This window comes from Chionomys nivalis, chromosome 18, assembly GCF_950005125.1.
Source record: "Chionomys nivalis chromosome 18, mChiNiv1.1, whole genome shotgun sequence".
Taxonomy (NCBI): domain Eukaryota; kingdom Metazoa; phylum Chordata; class Mammalia; order Rodentia; family Cricetidae; genus Chionomys; species Chionomys nivalis.
Genome location: NC_080103.1, coordinates 36,584,949 through 36,606,200, shown reverse-complemented (window position 1 = coordinate 36,606,200; position 21,252 = coordinate 36,584,949). Strand labels below are relative to the sequence as shown.

The 21,252-nt window shown below is 36.5% G+C and overlaps 1 protein-coding gene across 1 annotated transcript in view; it reads left to right on the top strand.

Annotated features, from left to right (window-relative positions):
- Window positions 1–21,252, top strand: part of Ugt8 (UDP glycosyltransferase 8) — a 69,608-nt gene that overhangs the window by 27,671 nt on the left and 20,685 nt on the right. The window lies entirely within an intron of this gene.

Here is a 21,252-nt window from a genome sequence, read left to right as displayed (position 1 = left end):
CTGAAAATAGCCACCTGCACAAATGGTTGATTTCCACTATAGGCACTAAATAAAAAAAATCTATCAGTCCCTCAATGAAGAAAAAACTCAGATTGTCTCTCATAGGTGTCAACATAAAAATGATCACTGGGTAGTATTTTTCTTACAGCGTAATCAGGTGACTGAAATGTAGATGTGAGGCTTTTTTGATAGACCCATTCGAGTGATACTTAAGAAATGCCTTGGTGTAGTACGTGTGACACAGATGCACTGAAATAGCTGGCTCCGTGTCCAGTGCAGTGTTAGCAGTCACTGGAGTGTCAAGGGCACAGCTGCACTAGCTACTGTAGAGGATGACAACTGACCTTACCCTATCGCAGCTATTCATGAAGAGTCACCTTGGGATGTATCACTCGCCTTCCTAAAGATAGTTCAAGTAAGGATTTAGAAGCACCTTCTCAAGGATTTAGTAAACAAAACGGACTTTACCTTGAGAAGGTCATTTCTAATGTCATAGAGATAACTTGCTCTTTCCACAGCTTCGTCATTTCTCAGGGAGACCGGTGCTCTCTGCCAGCTTTATTGGTCTTGGTATCAGTACTTTGTCTACTCTGTCTCTTGGTTAGAGAAAGATCTTCTGATCCCCCATCTTCTTTCTGTTTTAGGACATATTTCTTGAGTTGTATCACCCTGAAGAGCAAATTATAGGCATACAAGACTATTCTATGCTGACTTTTTGGTGTACTTTCTGTCTTTATTAAGATACATAGTACACTTGCATTTTTCTATAGTTTGAGCTTATTGGTATTGCCTTGGTTCCCCCTGTTTACCCATATCTTAACTAGTTTTAATATTGTATTTTTAAACTTAAAATGGCATTATTTATTTTACATGTATGGGTATTTTGTTTACATATGTCGGTGCACCACATGCATTAATTACAGATGGTTGTGGCGCTGGAAATCTATTTGGGTCCTCTAGAAAAGTGGTCAGTCCTCTTAACCAATAAGCTTCCTCTAAGCCATCTTGTTGTTGTTGTTTGTTTTTGGTTTTTTTTTATTTTTATTTTTTTCTTTCTTTATTTCTCTGCTTTTGCAACCCTGAAGCTAAAGCAGGGTGGGGGCGATGGGGGTGTTACAAAGATGAAAAAATAAAGACGCTACTAGGTTTGCAACACATCGAAATACCGGGGGAAGCACCCCGTCTCGTTCGATCTCGATGCCCCGCGAGGGCTAGGGTTTCAGAGCGAGTCTTTCGTTGTTCTCGATGCCCCCCATCTTTAAGGGCCTTAGGATCCAAGGGGTTAGCAAAAAGTTCTCCCCTGGGTCGTAGGAGACTGTCAGTGGGAGTTGGGAAGATTTTAAGATGCAGCGGAGCAGAGTGGCCATCCGTTCTATCCAGGCTTCCATAACTAGGCCGTGGCCCAGGTGGGGGTTTAGAGCAAAATCCAGGCGTTGTGCGAAGGAGCTGGAAGGGGGAAAATCATAACCGGGAGCGGAGCTTCGTGTGTCTCCCCTTGGTCTCTGCCTCCAGTCGCATGCTAGCTCCCCCTTCTGTTTTTGTTTTTTTTTTTAAAAAATATTAGTGGGTTTTACTGAACCTCACCTAATATGTTAAAATGTCTTTAGACTTGGTTGACACTGGCTTGACCTACTTTATGAGCTTATCAGTTCTTCATCCCTCATTGTGTTTTCTTTAGTGATTCTAGTGAAAGTATGCTTCTAGTTTAACAGCAGTTGTTCATGTCTATTTGTAGTGTTACACATACAGTTAACATACATGGTGTGTGTTATACTGTAACGTGATCAGTAGCGTTGGATTTTAAATGAAGATTAGTCTCATTTCAGTGCACCATTCTTAGTATGGATATTTTGACAAATGTCTACCTTCTTCCTTCAGTTCCCTTACTCTGTTGTAATTTTATATGCTTAGAACATGTATCTTCCTACTGTGATTACTCTCGTTGATGTCTGAGATAAGCTGCGCAATAGTGTTATAAAAGTTAATGAGTTTTTCAGGTGTCCATACAGTTCCTGGACTTGTTTCTGACAGTGAAGCAGGAGGGTCCTGCAGGAAGCTGGTGAGAAATGTTGTTCAGTAACAACTACCCAGCTGTTCATTGCCTAGATATTTCATATTGGGGACATATTTCATTTTCCATCTGTCTGGAAATGATTTGGCAGTAAGATTTGAATTTTGCAGCATGGGAAAATTTCTAAAAGGTGTTTTTAGATGCTTCCATGATGTCTGAGTGCGCAGAAACTATTGTGAGTATCTGGACCAGTTTCATTCAGTAAATTTTCGCCTTCACAATACAGACAGCGTAGCCCATCACTTGGCAGATAGATGTAAAGAGTTTGAGTGCCTCATCCAAGCCCATAATCTGTCAAGGCCTTTGTGCCATAGATTGCTGGGCTATTGCTTAGTTTGTCAAAAAGAGCTATACCCTGTTAACTCAGGTTATTCATTTACACACGGGTAATTGTGTGCAAGACTGTACAGAGATAGTTGTTTCTTCAGTCTTATTTGAGATCAGCGTCTATGAGTGCTTAGTATAAGAATCACTTGAAACTAGTTAGACTCTTAGACTTTAGAGATTCTAGGATTAATAATAAAATGCTGCATTAATAGAGTGGGAAGAAATTTTTTACCCGGATAATTAAGTAGTTCAAGATGTAACTTAGAAATGTGGCTAGAGAAACCACCTCTGTTGTGCTATTAGTGCCCAGCTGCCCACAGTAGGATTCTAAACACTTCAATTAAGGGGAAGACGTCTATCTGGGTTGGGTCACATCCTTGCTCAGGGTTATCTACTGTTATTACAAATCAGTAGAAAATATGTATGCCAGTTTTCTTTCCTTTTTTTTTTGAGATAGAATTTTTCTGTAGTTTTGGAGCCTATAGACCAGGCTATCTTTGAACTCACAAAGATCTGGCTGTCTCTGCCTCCTGAAGCTGGAAGTAAAGGGATGTGCCACCTGGCTAAATGCCAATTTTCTACAGGCTAGTTTGCCTTTGCCTAGGTCTTTACACATATCTCTATTTAAACGGGGCCCTTCAATATTAAACAAATGAAATAATGGCATATACAGTGAGTACATCTTGTAGTAATTTTATTGGATGCTATAGATGTGATTATTTAGGGAGTCTACCCATTATTAAATAGAAATTTTCCTATGATGACTTTAGATGTTTCCTCATTGACAGAAGCCCTCTAGCTCTGCCAGACTGTTGATGTCTGCCACCTTTCAGCTTCTACAATACTGAACTCTAACAGCACTATTAGACTTTCTCTGTTAGTTTGGCAAATTGTGTTTCCTTAACATGAGTGTGGGTACTTCACAGGGAGTCATATTTGTAGTACAAGTATCTGAACAATATTAGGCACTCAGTAGATGTTTTATGTTAGAAGAAAACAACAGAAGTAACCTTCAAAGGGCAAAATGATTAAACTGGTAGCAGTGTTGTTAGAGGTTAAAACCACTGTCTATTCCAAATTTATGTCTACATCTTATTTGGCAAAGCAACTAAAACTTCCAGACCAGTTTATTTTAGTGAACAAGAATAGGTATACTAGTGGGTTTTGATTGATAAAACCCCATTGGTGGGTGAATGGATTATGTCATGGTTTTAAGATGGAAACGGGATTATAGCCATTGTATACTTATTGAAGTGCCAGGTTATAGCCATTCTATACCGTCTTGATAGAAGTGCCAATTTTCATAAGTTATTTTGTCAATATGTATAATCACTATCACTTGCTTCCTACGATGGTTTCTACTGGTGCTATAAAGTGTCTTCACACTGTTATGCTGGTGTTTGGAAAACAGAAAATTGAAGACTGTAATGTTTGAAGAGACTGAAATTTAATTCCATTTGTGCTCAGATGTTCACCACAAAATGAGAGTCAGGCAGGAAATGGTAGATTCATGCTTTTATAGTTTTTTGAGTTAGTTATAGCAATTTGGCGTTATTTTTTAGTAATAAACCAGAAGTTTTTTATATTCAAATCCCTAGAGAAAGTAATTCAGGAACTGTGGGGCCATCAGTGGAGCAATTCCCCATTCATCTCACAGCGTTGTAAGATGAAATAACTTGTCTGTTGCTCCTGTAAGCATTATGAACGAACAGGATTTATTGATATCATATGAGATCCAATTATATGACCAGATTTCACTGTCTGAAATTGATATCACAGGGCTTAGCATAATTTTTAAGTCCCTTGCCCAAATATCTATCCTTAAACCACTATTGTGCCCTTGAGAATTGTGCAATAAGATATTGATAAAACATTGGCAATGTTAAGGGACATATTTTAACTGATATGTCTACCAGAGACAGTTTTCATTAATACATTGCTGTTGGGACCATATACTTGCTGTATTTTTCACATTTCCTCATTCCAAGCTAGTTCTATTTTTAAATTAAAATTGCTGCTGTTAATGAACTTGACACATTTATTTCTTAGTGCATGTTTTTTAAACAAAAATCTTATTTTTTCATTTTACATATTAAATAACATTATAATAGAATCTTATAATACAGTTTGAAACACCAGGAAACAAAGAAATTTTCAGGTTCAAAACATGCAAACATAGTTTTCCTAAAGTAGTTTTTCTAAATGGGTCAATGTGGCATAAATTTCATATATACAATCTTTTTTAAAAATTTTTATTCAGCTCTACATTTTTCTCTGCTCCCTTCCCTGCCTCTCCCCTCCTCTTCAACTCTCTCCGAAGTTCCCCATGCTCCCAATTTACTCAGGAGAACTTATATTTACTTCCCATGTAGATTAGATCTATGTAAGTCTCTCTTAGGGTCCTCATTGTTGTCTAGGTTCTCTGGGATTGTGATTTGTGGGCTGGTTTTTGTTTTATGTTTAAAAATCACTTATGAGTGAGTACATGTGATAATTGTCTTTCTGTGTCTGTGTTACCTCACTCAAAATGATGTTTTCTTGCTCCATCCATTTGCCAGCAAAATTCAAGATGTCATTATTTTTTTTTCTGCTGTGTAGTACTCCATCGTGTAGATGTACATTTTCCTTATCCATTCTTAGGTCGAGGGGCATTTAGGTTGTTTCCAGGTTCTGGCTATGGCAAACAAAGCTGCTATGAACAAAGTTGAGTACATGTCCTTGTGGCACGATTGAGCATTCTTTGGATATATACCCAAAAATGGTATTACTGGGTCTTGAGGAAGGTTGTTTCCTAATTTTCTGAGAAATCGCCACACTGACATCCAAAGGAGTTGTACCAGCTTGCACTCCCACCAGCAATGCAGAAGTGTTCCCTTTACCCCACAACCTCTCCAGCATAAGTTGTCATCAGTGTTTTTGATCTTGGCCATTCTTACAGTTGTAAGATGGAATCTCAGAGTTATTTTGATTTGCATTTCTCTGATGACTAAGGATGTTGACCATTTTCTTAAGTGTCTTTCGGGCATTTTAGATTACTCTGTTTAGAGTTCTCTGTTTAGGTCTGCACTCCATTTTTTTAATTGGATTATTTTTTCTTTTGATAACCAATTTCTTGTGTTGTTTGTATATTTTGGAGATCAGACCTCTGTCTGATGTGGGGTTAGTGAAGATCTTTTCCCATTCTGTAGGCTGCTGCTTTGTTTTGTTGACTGGGCCCATTGCTTTACAAAAGCTTTTCAGTTTCAGGAGGTCCCATTTATTAATTGTTTCTCTCAGTGTCTGTGCTGCTGAAGTTATATTTAGGAAGTGGTCTCCTGTGCCAATGCGAACGTTCAAGTGTACTTTCCCCTTTCTCTTCTATAAGGTCCAGTGTGTCTGGCTTAATGTTGAGGTCCTTGATCCATTTGAACTTGACTTTTGTGCATGGTGATAGATATGGGTCTATTTTCATTCTTCTACAAGTTGATATCCAATTATGCCAGCACCATTTGTTAAATATGCTTTCTTTTTTCCATTTGATATTTTTTGCTTCTTTGTCATAAATCAGGTGTTCAAAAGTATGTTGGTTAATATCTGGGTCTTCGATTCAGTTCCATTGGTCAGTTAATTATGTGGTTAAAAATGTACACATTAGAGACAGTACTTGGAGAAGTGAAAGTGTTAAAAGAGCAAGACAATTAAGCATGTCTTCCTCTTCCCAAAACGCTCTTCTAGTTTAAAGAGGACATCTTGTTAAAGGGGCCATTGACTTTTACCTGTAGTGTCTCATATGGTTTGTTTTGACATGGGTACTTGAGAGAATTGTTATGATCAGGTTCAAGAGGAGAACCAAATGTCATTCACAGATACTATTTTGCCTTTATTTCATTCTGACTTTTTTTTTTCTAAACCCTTTGGGGGCATATCTATAATATAGTAAAATAAACTTACTGAAGTACATTGGTCTGATTTTATAGTTCAATCAATATAGCAACTGCTAAATAAGTTTCTCCAGAATGGAATAGCTTTGTGTACAATTAGAGAAAGGTTCATTTCATAATAGTTGAAGATTTCAATTACATCCCTCTTTAAAAAAACTCTAGGTTCTCTTTTTTTCTAATTTTCCAGAAAGAATAATGGATGATGAAAATCAGCTTACAAATCTAGATTAAATTATTTTATCTCATTTTAATTGCAAAATTATGTATTTGTACATGTGTGTCCATGTGTGAGCATACATGCACATGTTGTGGTATATGTGTAAAGGTAAGAGGACAGCTTGTAAGAGTTGTTTCTCCCTTTCCACTGTGTATGTACCATTGATTAAGCTCCGATCACCAAAGTGGGCAGCAGATGCCATTACCTGCTGAGATATCTCACTCAGGCCTAGTTTATTTATAATCAAACTGTAAATGAATCAGTAGTAAACCATTATTTTGTCTGTTTGTCTTAGCTTACGACATGTTCAAGACAGTTTCTTTGTGACATTTACATAAGTGGTATATATAAGAACAACCCCCTATCTTAGGCCATAGTTACCCTCTCCCCAGCTGATTACCTCCTTCTTTTCTAATTTCTCTTTCTACTTATCTACTTTTTAAAAGCCGCATCCACTTCAGATAAGATGTGAAAGAGAACATTTGGATCACCCTATAAGCATTCTTATTTCTTTTGGAGTTTCGTTGGCAAAACCAAAACCATGTACCCATTCAGTAATGAGTTCATAAAAGGTCTGGTAGTGATCAAGGAAATAGAAAACCACTATTATAATTTGTATTTAGTGAAACTTTAATTATATATAAAATAATTAGAAATAGTATTTGCTTATTAAAAACTAATAAACATTCCTTAGTTGACAGACATCTGGGCTGCTTTCAATATCTAGCTATTATGAATAGAGCAGCAATGGACATGGCTGAGTAAGAATATCTGTGGGAAGATGTCGAGTCCTTTGGGTATTTTGCCCAAGAGTGGTATAGGTGAATCTTGTGGCTGATTGATTTTCAGCTTTTTGAAGAACCTCCACAGTAATTTCCAAGGTGGCTGTACCGGTTCGCACTCCCCCTAGCACTGACTAAATTCAGCATATGCTATGGTTTGCTTATTGATCTTGGCCGTTCTGGCTGTGGTAAGAAAAAATCTCGAAGTAGTTTTTATTTGTATTTCCCTGGTGACTAACTAAGGATGTTGAACAGTTAGTTCTTTAAGTGCTTCTCAGCCGTTTGTGTTTCATCTTACGAGAAGTCTCTCTTGGTTTAGTTCAGTACACCATTTTAAATTGAATTGTCTTTATGATGTTCAGTTTTTTTTTCTTTTAGTTCTTTGTGTACTTTAGACCCCATCAGATGTAAATTATAAAGAATCTTTCCCCCTTCTCTAGGTTCCTTTTCTGATCAAATGTTTGTGTACTTTGCTGTGTCAAAGCTTTTAAACTTTATCATATCCAATTTTTTAATTGCTAGTCTTAATATCTGTGCTACTGGGGTACTGTTCAGAAAGTCCTTTCCTGTGCCCATGAATGCAAGCCTGTTCTCTACATTTTCTGTGTCAGATTCGGGGTGAACTCAGTGACAGCACACACAAGATCTGCAAAGGCTCAAACTAGGCAAAATCTCAGCACTGAGAAGGAGGAGTGGACACCAAGTCCCAACCATAACCCAAAACTTACAATTAATTCCTGCTTGGAAAGAGAAAATCAGCTTTCTCCAATGGGTATGCCCAAATCACATCCCCAGGGCAGGCCCCATGCCCAGAAATAGTTGGTTAACTTAAAACAGACTCCATGTTTTTGTATCCTATTAGTTTTGTTTTGGCATTTTTTTGTTGTTTGTTTTGATTTTGTTTTTGAGAAAGAGAAAGAAGGACATGAAATTGGGTGGGTAGAGAGATTGGGAAGAGTAGGGGAACGAGAAAGAATATGATCAAAGTATCTTGTCAAAAATTTTTTAAATAAAAAATAAATTTTAAATCCTCTAATTACAAATTGAAACTGCCAAGGGAACAAGAAACCAAGATGACATTGCATTTAGGAAAACATGTATGCACCAAACTCTAGCACACGCAAATTCATAAGAAGTGTTCTACTGGACTTCAAGGCAGAGTTAATTGAACTCAGTAACATTAGGTGATTTCAATACCCTACTTTCTCCAACAAACAGGTGATCTGGTGAAAAATAAGTAGAGAAACAGAATTAAAAGGCATAATATGTCAAATGGACACAACAGGTAATCTACTGAGTATTAAACCTCAAACTAAAGAATATATATTCTACTAGCACTCATGGAAATTCCTCTAAAACAGGCTATATATTAGAGCATAAATCTCAGAAAATATAGAAAAAATTGAAATAACTCAGTGTATTCTCTCTGACAACAACACAATATAACAAAATGAACAGTGGAAGAATTCCTAGTACGTTGGTTCTCAACGTATGGGATCGCGTATCAGATATCCTGCATATAAGATATTTAGAGTACAGTTCCTAACAGAAGCAAAATTACATTTTGAATTAGCAACAAAATAATTTTATGGTTGGGGATCACCACATGGGGAACTGTCTTAAGGGCCATAGCTTTAGGAAAGCTGAGAACCACTGCTGTAGTGGTTGCACAAACTCAAAGAGATAAAAATAAAATAACCCAAAAAAACTCAGTACAGAATAGTGGATAGGCCAAAACTTAATCAAGAAAGAAATAATTTTAATTTTCACAACACAAAAGAGTGTGTAGGCATAGGTAAGTAACTCCTTGAGAGCTCACTGGGCCAATAACCAAAAGGCTATTGGCTGAATGAATTCCCACAACAGTAGTGTTTGTGAGTATTTCTTGAAATGTAATCTTACATAAAATTTTAGAGAAGCTGGAGAGATCCCTCAGTGGTTGAGAGCACCAGTCTCTAAGAATCCAAATGATTCCCAGGACCCACACTGTGAGTGGCCCAGAACTCCAGACTGAGGGAATCCATTGTCCTCTTCTGACCCAAGGATACCTTTGCACACATTCCGTGTACTCACACAGACACATGGATATACAAATAAATAAAATAAAGATCAATCTTAATAGAGAATTTTAAAACTTATCAATTTATGTATGCAATTTAGTTTCTCCTTGGAGCAAAATGACTAGCTCAACAAAAACAATAAAAAAAACTATAGGAAGAAAAATAAGTTGTATGTCTCATCTTTTTATGATGGAGGCTTTTTTGAATAAGATTTTGTGAAATATTCATAGTTTTAATTTTTTAAATAAATGTTAGGATATAGGTAAATGTTTCAAGCTTTTAAAAATTTAATTTCATTTAAGTAAATTTCTGATGAGTATTTTATTTTTATTGTACATATTTAAATTTAGTTTTAAGTAAATAAAGCTTGTCTATGAAATTTTTATATTTTTAAAATAGTAATTGATGTGATATGTAATTTGGATCTTTTTTTCTGCTATAAAGATCCTATTTTTAACAGTTGAGAGGTAGTTGTCATGACAAATAAGAAAGGTAAAGATAAAAGAATTCACTTCTCTGCTAGACTATATATGACTTTTCATTCCCTTTCAGCTGAATTCCTCAAACCCCAACTTTCGTTTTTCAAAGTAATAATGATGCTTTAATGTAAATGATATAGCTCACCCCACTAGATTTACTTTGTAATAAATTTAAATGCTTTTAAAATTGGGATCTAATGGAACTCATACTGTGACTTAGCCTATTTGTGATCTCAACAGAGTAAATTCTAAGCTGAAGTTACACTCTATTCCCCAGCAATTTTCAACAGCGCCGGAAAGTACTACATTAGCTTTATTTGCATATTGTAAATATAGTCTGTACTCACAGTGATAACACCACTTTTTTTTTCAGCTGAATGGGGCCTCAAAGTTGTGCATCGAATATTTGAGTAATTTGTTATCGCTTTAAGAAGGCAGTATTAGGCACTACTGGTTACGACCAGTTGAGGCTTTACACAGCTGTGCACTTAGCATTTAATCATGCAATGAATTTCTAATGAGAAAATCAGACTGGACAAAGCATGCCCAGTGAATCTGATACAATGGCATTTTTGTTTGAGAAACATAAATAAATGCTCTTCTTACATTAGAGGTTTCATTAATAGGTATTTGTGCTTAGTATGTCAGGCAGACAGACGCTAGCAAAATGTCTTCACCTGCTGATAGTAATTTATCACTTTGAACCTTTCATAGAAATCCAGGGTCTCTTTAAAACAACACTAATCTTAGTCGCATTTCTGTCAGCATTTGACATTTACCTTCAATATTTTAATTTTTCTTTCAACAGCTTCCTTTTTTACCTGCACGCAAAGTATCTAGTCATCTCCTCCCCTCCCCTTTCTGTCACTCCTAGCCAGAGACATGTAGCCAAAAATCCCACTGTAGCAACCTTTCTCCAGTGATTGTACAGTGTCTCAGGCTGCCAGTTGATACACTGTCCACTTCCTTTGATCAGCAACACCAATTTCTAACCCTTGAATGCAGTATGTTATAGCAAAAGAAATGGCAGCTAAATTCGTTTATTGCAATATAGTAAGAACTGAGAACAACCTAATGTATTACCTTTCTAGGAGTAGTGAATATTTCATGCTGAAATTCGAGTTGGAAGGACAGTAAGGTGTTAAGTCAAAACAATCATACCATCAGTGTAATTAGACAGAAGATAGTGATTCAGGACAATTGGGTGAAGTACTCTAGATGCCCTGATGCTAGTTTTCTGACTGGTTAGAGTGAGATTATCCCTGCAATGATTGGAATTTACTGGAGGAAGTAAATTCTCTGCTCATGCCGTTCACATTTGAGTCACTACAGCATGTGTGACCAGTGCGTCTAACTTTCCCTTTTAGGCTAGAGAAGCAAATAGGTCACACACATGCAATACTGAGAAGGTAATGTCTTCAGGAAGGACTGTGTTTGGGGTTTATCTGGAACTTGGCCCTTGTAGACTGGCTGTGCTTCATTAATCACTACTGTCTGGCCTGTGTTCTATGAAGAAGAGGGGGAGCCTGAGCTCAAGATCTAGGAGTTTGAGCCTCAGGTCTGCCACCAAGAGCTGCTTTTATTTTCATGAGGCTAGAACGTCCACAAGACCTTTTGGGTCAAGTGTTCTTTGTAATAAGAGGCATATGCTAATTTTGTCAGTATTATAGGCATTAGTTGTAGATAAATTAGAATATTTATATTTACAAACTATGGAGCATTATAAAAATAAAAGATTACCATAGTGTGCTATGGTAATTAGCATTACTATTTAAATAAATAAATATTATGTACTCAATAAAGACAAGCTGTGTTTTCAAATATTTAGTGGAGAATAATGTAGAGTTTAAGTACATTTCTCCTACTAAATCCAGAAACAAGCCTTTTTAGGAGCCTTATTTGCATTATAACTAAGAACTTGAAAGTGAATCTAAACAATATTGTAAAAGCTGGAATAAATGTTACAATGTCCAGGAGCTGAAACTGCTGTCTCTGACCCACCATAGCCACTTTGAAGCCTCTTTCACATTGATAATTTGCTTTAATAGTATGTCTTCTAAATATCTTTTTTATTTTATTTCCAGACCCTTGGGAGTTTAAAACAATAACTCTATAGTAAAAGGAGACATGGTGTGGGTGGTGAAAAGGGATAACATCTTTCCAGCTGAATTGTCAGAGGAGAGACACTCCTTTAGAATAACAAAACAATGTACATGATTACAAAGGGCAAAGGGTCTTGGTCCGTTTAGTACCATAGACCCAAAAGAAAAGCACTAACCAACCACAGTGGCACAACTCATAATTATGTCCTTAATCTTACAACTCTGGGCATTCAAGGAAGGGAACACAGCACACTTCCTATAGGGGCTTCCTCAGGAATAGGTTGTAGTAGTTACTTTTCTTGTAGGTGTGGCAAAATATCTGACGAAAGCAACTTGTAGGAAGAGTTTGCTGTGACTCATAGTGTTCATCACGGTGGGAATGGCCTAGAGACAGCGGTTTGAGGCAGCTGGCCATGCTTATTCTCCTGTCAGCAAACAGAGAGGGGAATGCTTGTACTCAGCTTAATTTCTTTATTTCTATACAGTCTGAGATCTCAGCACATGCAATAATTTCATTTTTCCCCAGTTAGAGTGAGTCTTCCAAGCCTGATTTGTAACGTACACACAGACCATGTCAAGAGGCTTGCTTCTGTTTTATGACTCTAAATCCCATCAGATTGACAATCCAGATTAATCACCACATAGGCTTCATGGAAACAATCCACACAGACTTTGCATTAGCTGAAGAAATCCAGACTTTCTCATCAACATAGGTTCAGAGTATCCATCTCTGAACCTAACTGAAAAGTTTGTGTGAAATTAACCTTTAGGATTATAAGCTAACAATTATAGCCTTATACATTCTTTTTCACTAGATTAATATTATTTATTTTAAACCTCTAATGGATTTCCTGAAATCTCCTGTGACACAGAGTGGTATATGTATGCATTGATGCATAATGCTTGCTTTAAATAGTAAAAACGGCCTCCAGGTATGTTTTTGATTATGATAATTAAGCCAGAAAAATAACACTTAGAAGATTTGAAATCATTCGTTTATTCAATAACACAGGATTTAGTGAAACAGATTAGTTTCGTTCTAAAGAAGCTTAAGCCTCATGAGGAAGGCAAACACTACTAATGACATTAAGTAAAATTTGGAAGCACTGTGACATGTTAATCATGAACAACTGGAAATAAACAGGGATCAAAATGAAACTTTTCTGTGAGGGTCCCAGGATGTTCACTTTGGTACTTATGCCATTGGCTGCTGGACCTGAGCAGTAGGCATGCATAGTAGGTTAAACAACCTCATCACAAAATGCTTGGTGGAATAGTTAGTTCTTGGAATGGAGTCATAATGACATCACCATCAACAACAACAACAAATTCAGCCTGAGATGTTTTAGAGACATTGCTATATCCTCTCTACCTTATTCTTTCTTTTTTTCTTTCCATCATTTCTCATGGAAGTCAAGGTATACAGTACAGGAGGGACAGTATCTACTACAGGTAGAGAACCAATAAACCCACATTTTGTTTCGGAATAATTATAAAGCCTCACTGTCCAAAAGCAGGGTTTATATGGTTCGTTTTTTCAAATGGTTATCAACTGATAAATTCATTACAAATTAATGAAGCCTCCTGTCTCAGTCCAGGATTAACTGTTTTCATAACCAAAGTTATACTTTAAATTAGATTGTATAAATCATAGATTCCAGTTCTCAGAGTAATGAGAAAGTTATTTTATAATTTAAAATATTAGACTAAGAAAATATACCATTTTAAAAATAGAAAAATAATTTCCAGTACTTTCACATCTTAGAGGATGTTTGATAGAGTTTTTTCTTACCATATTGTGCCTGACTAGCGTTGCAGTACTGTTAAGACCTGTGGTATAGAGCTGGTGAGATTACTTGGCAGGATATGCACTGGTCTCCAGCATTACACCTGAGTTCCATTCATGGGACCCACGTGGTAGTAAACTGACTCTTGAACGTTGCCCTCTGACCTCTACACGAGCACACAGCATGCTCAGATCTGAACACACACACTACGTAAACACAGTGTACTGAGATGAGATTGTTTTAAGGACTGAGGGTTGTTTGACAGGCTCATAAAGCAGAAGAAGAACCACTGTGGTAGATTAGAAACAGATGTATTAAGGGATTGGAGTGAACTCTGAAAAGAAGAAAGGTAAAAAAATGCAACATTTTTTGAGCCTGAAACAAAGTTTAAATTTGGTGCAATTCTTAGATTACATGTGTCCCTGTCCATCGCTTAAACTAGCTGTCCTTGTATTCTGACTGAAAGATCCGTATTATAATTTTATGTCTACCTGGGCACTGAAAAGTAATACTAATCTGACTTATAACCTTGAAGTAAAATTTGAAAGATGTAAGAAAATTTTAATGTTTTTAAGTACATGTAAACTCATTATATGATAGAAATAAACATTAATGGAAGGAAGCAGCAGGGCTCCTTATTGTCACATAGTAGAAGTGGGGAGATGGCTCAGTCAGTAAACTCCTTGATGCTGGAGTATGAACATCTAAAGTTGGATCCATCCAAGTTTAAAAACAAAATCCATAACAGTACATATTTGCAATCTCTGTGCTGGGAGGCAGAGACAGGAGAAGCTAATGTAGGCAAGTGGTGAGCATCATTTAAGTGAGTCATCCTGTTTCAAAAAGAAAAGACGAACTGAGAAAGACACCTGTCAATTATCCCTGGCCTCCGCGTACCACATATTCACACAGGCTCACACAGAATTCTCTCTCTCTCACACACACACAAACACACACATTCACATACCACGTGCACATGCACGCATGCAGGCTTGCACACATGCATGCACACAAGCCAGCCTTTCTCGGAATACAAGAACAAAACTTTATTTATAAACAATTAATTGCATTCTATTTCTCTATGACTTATGCCTTAAGATCCATGAAAATAATATATGCCTTTTGAAATGAATATTTTCTTTATTATACACCAACAGAAAGCCAAGCAGTAAACTTACAAAATAAATAGCTCTGACAGAAGGGACAAGCAAATTGAAGTTCTGCCTATTGAAATGATCAGTGCCGAGTTTACTCAGCTGTCTGTGCAGGGTAGGTGATTCAACAACATGCTGCTGTCCTGTCAAGTGAAAATAAAGGAAGCAAAGTATCTACAGATCAAAACGGTGATTTGAAAACAGTACAGTAGCCTCATCCTGAGAAGAAAGCCTCAGCGAAGTTCTACGCCCTGATTGTACGCATATATACATCACCTACATTGTAAGGTAGATAACAGCTGCTTTAAGTGCCTAATGTAGTTTGCCCATGACATTGCCTAAAGTGATTATAACTCACTCTGTTTTGTTTTGTAAACTATAAAATATTACTATAAGGTAGACTGTTGCTTTAAAGGATGGGAATAAAACACCTTTTGTGCTTGTTATTTCAATGATATTTTATTTTGTATGTTTGGTTACAATAAAGATTATAAATTGTCAGGGCAGGACTCTGTTAGTAAGGGTCATAGTTTTTCTGTTTATATTAAATAATGAAAATGATGTTTGTATAAAAAATGATGACAATGGCTTTGATCTATAGTTAGGCCTTCATAGTCAGGAAGACAGAAATCAATTATTAAAATATTATTCGAAATCTAATATTCTATTATTCTAAATAGTCTATATAGATTATTAATCTAATAAATAATCTATTATTCTTGTATAGCCAGGGACAGTACACATGAATCACTTGAATTGTATTTGGAGAAATAGGCAGAAATATCCTTGAAAAGCAGCATTAAACCCTGCAATTTCAAGAAATTGTGAGGGTTTTTTTTTTTTTGCCTTTCTTTTGGTGCTAATTAAGAGGGAGTTTATGAGGATTAGAGAAAAATGTTATACCACATGTGAGACTAATAATATGGAGGAGCTTTTAGGTAATATTGTTTTAGAGTAAGGTTCTCTTTCATAAACACCAGTATTTGCCTATGCATTGCTGAGCTCTGTTCACATCCATAGCATGTGACCAGCAAATGCCTAATAAGAAAGCATGTGTAATTTTTGCCAGATTCTCAGAGAAACATCACAAGGGTTTATTAAGTTATTCCTGAGAGCTAGAGCTCTTAAGGGTTTGAGGGACAGAAGAGATAATAATACATTTCCTCCAAAGAATTCTTGAGAAGAGAATTGGGTGTAAACATACATGAATACAGAGATAATGTTTTGTCATATTTAATATGCATAATAATAAATATTGCATGAAATTCACAGTGGATCTCTAAAAGACAGCTCAGTGATGCCTCTGGCAAATGCACTTAGATTTTACTGTTTTGCAAAATTTACAAGTTAGGACCTAGAATATCGTTCATGTGGCCTATTGTTCTTTGCAGTCTATTCTGATCATTTCCATTGCCAGGCTTTAAGGTTTCCTTAGTACTTTTGAAAAGGCAAAGAAACATGTAATATGATCCTTTACTGAGAGTTTTACACTACCCAGACTCTGGCACATAACTGTAATCCTGGCTCTCAGAGGCTGAGGCAGGAAGGCTGAATCTAAGACTAGTTTGAGCAGCAGAGTAAGTTTAAGGCCATTCCGTGCTCAATAGTAAGACATTATCTAATAATTAAAGGTAAAAGAAAATAAAGAATCCTATGAAGTTTATTAATGACATAGAACAAAACTACCTGTTAGTGAAAAAAATCATTTATTTAATTTTTTACTGGTAATAAAGAGTATAAATAAAAAGAAAAACGCATAAACTATCGGAAATTTGCTAGGAAAACGGTAGCTCCTTATTTAATTGCACTGAATGAATATACACATTATTTGTATTGTGCAAAACAAAACAATACTCCAGCTTCAATTGTTTGTGAGTTAAAAAAAATACAGTGTACAGAAGAACTGATGATCTTTGCTGAAAGAGCACTTAGGAAATTGTTATGATTTAGTCATCAAAATAGAGTCCCAGAAGTCATATTTATCCCTAAGGGTTCCATGGGAGAGTTACACCTTACAGAAAATGATGTAAGTTACTCTTTTTGCTTCTAGTTTTGTGGGGTTTTTTTTGTTTGTTTGTTTTGTTTTGTTTTGGCTCTAAAGGTGGTAGAGAGCTAGCACCATCCCAGGTGCTTTCAAGGAAAGCCATTTCATTAAGTCAGATATTCTTGATAGGCATTAGCCTTAATTCTCCTCCAAAACCCTGGTGTGAGAAATATCACAGCGGGGTTCCTATTCAGACTTGACTTCCATCATGCCACGACATGGGAAATGCCCAGAAAGTGTGTGTGTGTGTGTGTATTTGTTCCAAGTGCATTTAAACAAAGTGCTGCTTAGATACCTTCCTGTTACCCAGTTGTTTGGGAAGTTCACAGGCCAACTTGTCACAACTGAAAGGTGGGAATGTAGGTTTGCCACCATTGTGTACAGCCATTGCAAACCATCCAGAGTTTGAGATACAGCAGAACTCTTTGCAGTTTAGGAGCTTGACTATAAATTTAAGGAAAAGAAACATCTCTGTCAATAGGATTTATTCTGATCTCTTAATACACAACTAGAAACAGGTAGTGTCAGTGATCATCCTTTTTATAATCATATTGGTAGCTGTAAGAGATTTCATAAAATATATTAGTTTTAATACATGAGATCTTTCAGGGGAGTGTAATCTGAGGTCTAAAGTTTCTATCAACTGTTTCTTCCCAAAGACCTTTAGTAATAGCTTCTGAATTTATTTTCCTTTCTTTTTATGCTTACTTGCTTATGAGTAATTATTTATGTATAGTATCTAGAGTCCCCTAACATTTATATACCTATTCTGAGCAGTTAAGACACGTTGGCTTGTTTAAGCTTCGTAAGTTCTCTATCAGGGAAGAACTACTATGGCTTCATTTTGCAGATGAGGAACATTAGGCTCAAGGAATCCAAGTAATTCTCCCAAAGTGATGGTAGAAGACAGGACTTCAAATTCATGCTGTGGAGTCTCAAACACTACTCTGTCTTCTCTCTTATTCTCTCATCGCTCTTCTTATTATATCTTTATTAATGATTCCCCACTTCCCTTGCCTTCCTCCAAACCCTCCCATAAACCTGTCCTTTCTCTCTTTCAAATTCATGTCCTCTTTTAATTTGTTATTACATGTATGCGTGTTCCTAAATGTATAAATACAACCTACTCAGTTTTTATAATATTGCTTGTCTGTCTATATTTTCTGGGCTGAGAATTTGTTATTGGATAGCCTGGTGGTGTCCTGTTCTCAGGGAAAGACTATTGCTACTACATTCCTTTGTTCTTGTATGCCAATCCACTGACCACAGAGAACATTTTATGATTCTTTTTTTTTTTTTTTTTTTTTGAGACAGGGTTTCTCTGTAGCTTTGGAGCCTGTCCTGGAACTCCCTTTGTAGACCAGGCTGGCCTCGAACTCACAGAGATCCGCCTGCCTCTGCCTCCCGAGTGCTGGGATTAAAGGCGTGCGCCACCACCACCCGGCCATTTTATGATTCTTAACAGATTGTCTCATATGTATAAGGTAGTGTTTAAATTTTATTTTATGTCTGAGTATATTGCCTTTTGAATGTATGTGAACCAAATGCAAGTCTGTTGTCAGGTCGAAAGAGGGAGTCAGATATCCTGGAATAGAAGACAACATTTATCATATATATGCTGGAAACCATACTTGGACACTGCAAGAGCAATAAATGATATTAACTGTTGAAGCCTCTCAACGGGTTCTCTTAATAAGATAGTTAAGTCTTGCTTGCCTCAAGGGCAGTTTTCTCATTCCCAGAAGAATCTGTAGCATCAACTTAATGCCACCCCCTCTGTCTCTATCTCTCTGTCTCTGTCTCTCTCTCTCTCCATTCCTCCCTCCCTCCCTCCCTTACTTTCTACTTTTTCTTTCTTTTTCCCTTTTGTTTCTTTCTGTTTTTGTTTGTTTAGTTGGTTTGATTTGTTTTGGGTTTTTTGTGGGGTTGATTTTGTTTGTTTTTTGTTGTTGTTGTTTTTTTGAGACAAGATTTCCCTTTTTAGCCCTGGTTGTCCTGTGACTCACTTTGTAGACCAGGCTTGCCTCTAACTCAGAGATTCATCTTCCTTTGCCTCCCAAGTGCTGGGATTAAAGGCATGTGCCCACTTTCTTTTAGGGGCCTTTTCTGAGTGGTCTATGATTTTTCTTACTTAAGTCCCTTTATTCTTCATTACATGGGATGGAATGTCATTGCTACATATTTGAAGCTACTCTGAGCATATCAAAGTGATAACATACATACACAAAAAAGATGATGTGTGTCTTTCCTGTGATGAGGAAGTAATATCTAAATGGTTTATATATACTATTTTATAGCAAGAATCTATATAAAATAGTCTGTTCCTCCTCTTCTTTTTCATTTTCACCTTCTTAGCTAAGTCAGATCCAGATTCATAATGATTGCTATTTAGACTTACTGTAGCAGTTAAAGGGAAAGACATTACTTTTTAAAAGTTACCATTTGGCACAAAAATGAGTTTTACTTACTTAAAATTTTGTTCAATTTTTCATGATCTTAAAATACTTAGAAGAACGAACAAATTTTTTAACTCCAGTAGTAGTGTAGAAGGTAAAATAATATCTGTGGACTAAAGTGAGAAGAAAACAAAACAAACAAACAAAATCAAGCAAGCAAACAGAAATACAGCCAAGAAATAGAAAAAGCAGGTAAATGTATCCATAGGAAGTGGTGCTTACTCCCTGCAGTGCTGTCTGAGAGTTCTCCCTGTGTAGCATTGTTTGCTCCTCAACATTGCCAATAGGTAGGGAACATGTGCCCCTGAGAGTAAGTCATAAATTTCTTGTTACTGGGTGAATTTGAAAGACCTATGAATTGGTTGAGTTTTTGTAACTCTATTCTAACAAGAACCTTAAATAGCATTTGCATTGTAGAGTTTATGGCCACATTGGCATTTTAGAATAAAGGCCATTGGGCAGGAATTTAAGAAATGTACATCTTTTTCTAATGACCTCCTGTTAGTTCATGACTTGCTTTGATTTCTTTAGTACTAATGTGCATAATTTTAGCTTTTTTTTTCAATTAATGGGATGATGCTAGATTATCATGCACAACTTCTGGTCCAAATTTGCTGCAAGTTACTGATATAATATAAAGGTAGTCTATTTTAAAGCAATCTAAATAATCCAGAAATTAATATTAATAATTTGTATTCAGTAAACACCACAGAATAATGAATTTGCTCAGCTGGGTAGGTCTAAGAAAATCATGCATTATTAATCATTTTTCATGTCATACACATAAACAGTCCTGAAATTAAGAAGCTATATAAAATCAAATATATTTGCGTCATATCAAGTGCTTTCTGAATCCCAGCGTGATGCAGAAGGTGGCAGTGTCAATAAGTGAGCAGGGAGTTGGCTACGTCCTCTTTCCTTTCCCCAGAGGGCTGCTTTCATCTGCAGGATCTAAATAGCTGAGATTACCCCTCCATTGGAAACTTCACTTTTGCTTTTACTCGTTGGAATGAGCATTAATTAACCATGTTAGTGTAAATTAAATTAGCTCCAGCTTTCTAGGAAACAGGGCCCTTTTCTGGGCTGCAGTGTATCTAGCTAAAAGTTGGACTGCTAAAGAAGTAGAAGAAATGAACCTTGCTAAACAACTAAGTTCCTTTTCCCACAGTGATACATGCCTGTGTGTTTTATATAAAATAAAACTTACATTGCTATAACCTGTTTTATGATTAAAATGGCTATTCTCAGAATGGCCTTATAATAATTTATGTTCCATGGGACACATTGTTTTTTTATCTCCACTTTGAAAACTGATTTATAAGCAGTTATTTAAATTCAGTGAACAGTGATATATTCAGTGAGTAATGGTTTAAAATTGTGAACTATTCATTTTAAGCAATAGTGTTTTGGACCAGTGGGTTTTTTTTAAGCCACACTTGATTGGTATGCAGTGGTTTTCCCAAAATGAGTTCATAGTAGAGGTTCTGCCCTCAGGACCTGAGGTTTTGGCATCATTGATTCCCTCTGCCCAGGGGGCCAAAGGATTTACAGTGACTACCCCTGTGGTTACACTTACTGCTTTTGGAATTGTGTCGTGCCTAAATGGACAAAATCTCACCTGCATAGTGTCCTCTGGAACCATTGTACTTACTCTACATGGGAATATTCTACATCCAAATCTTCCTTTTATATGAGATTTGTTTTAAAAGTTTGCATTCACTACCTCTTAGAAATATATCCTGGGCCTGGATGGAAGTGGGAGGACCTTGGTCTTCCTGTAGGGCAGGGAATTTGGACTGCTCTTCAGTATCGAGAGGGAGGGGGAATGGACTGGGAGGAGGAGAAGAGGAGTG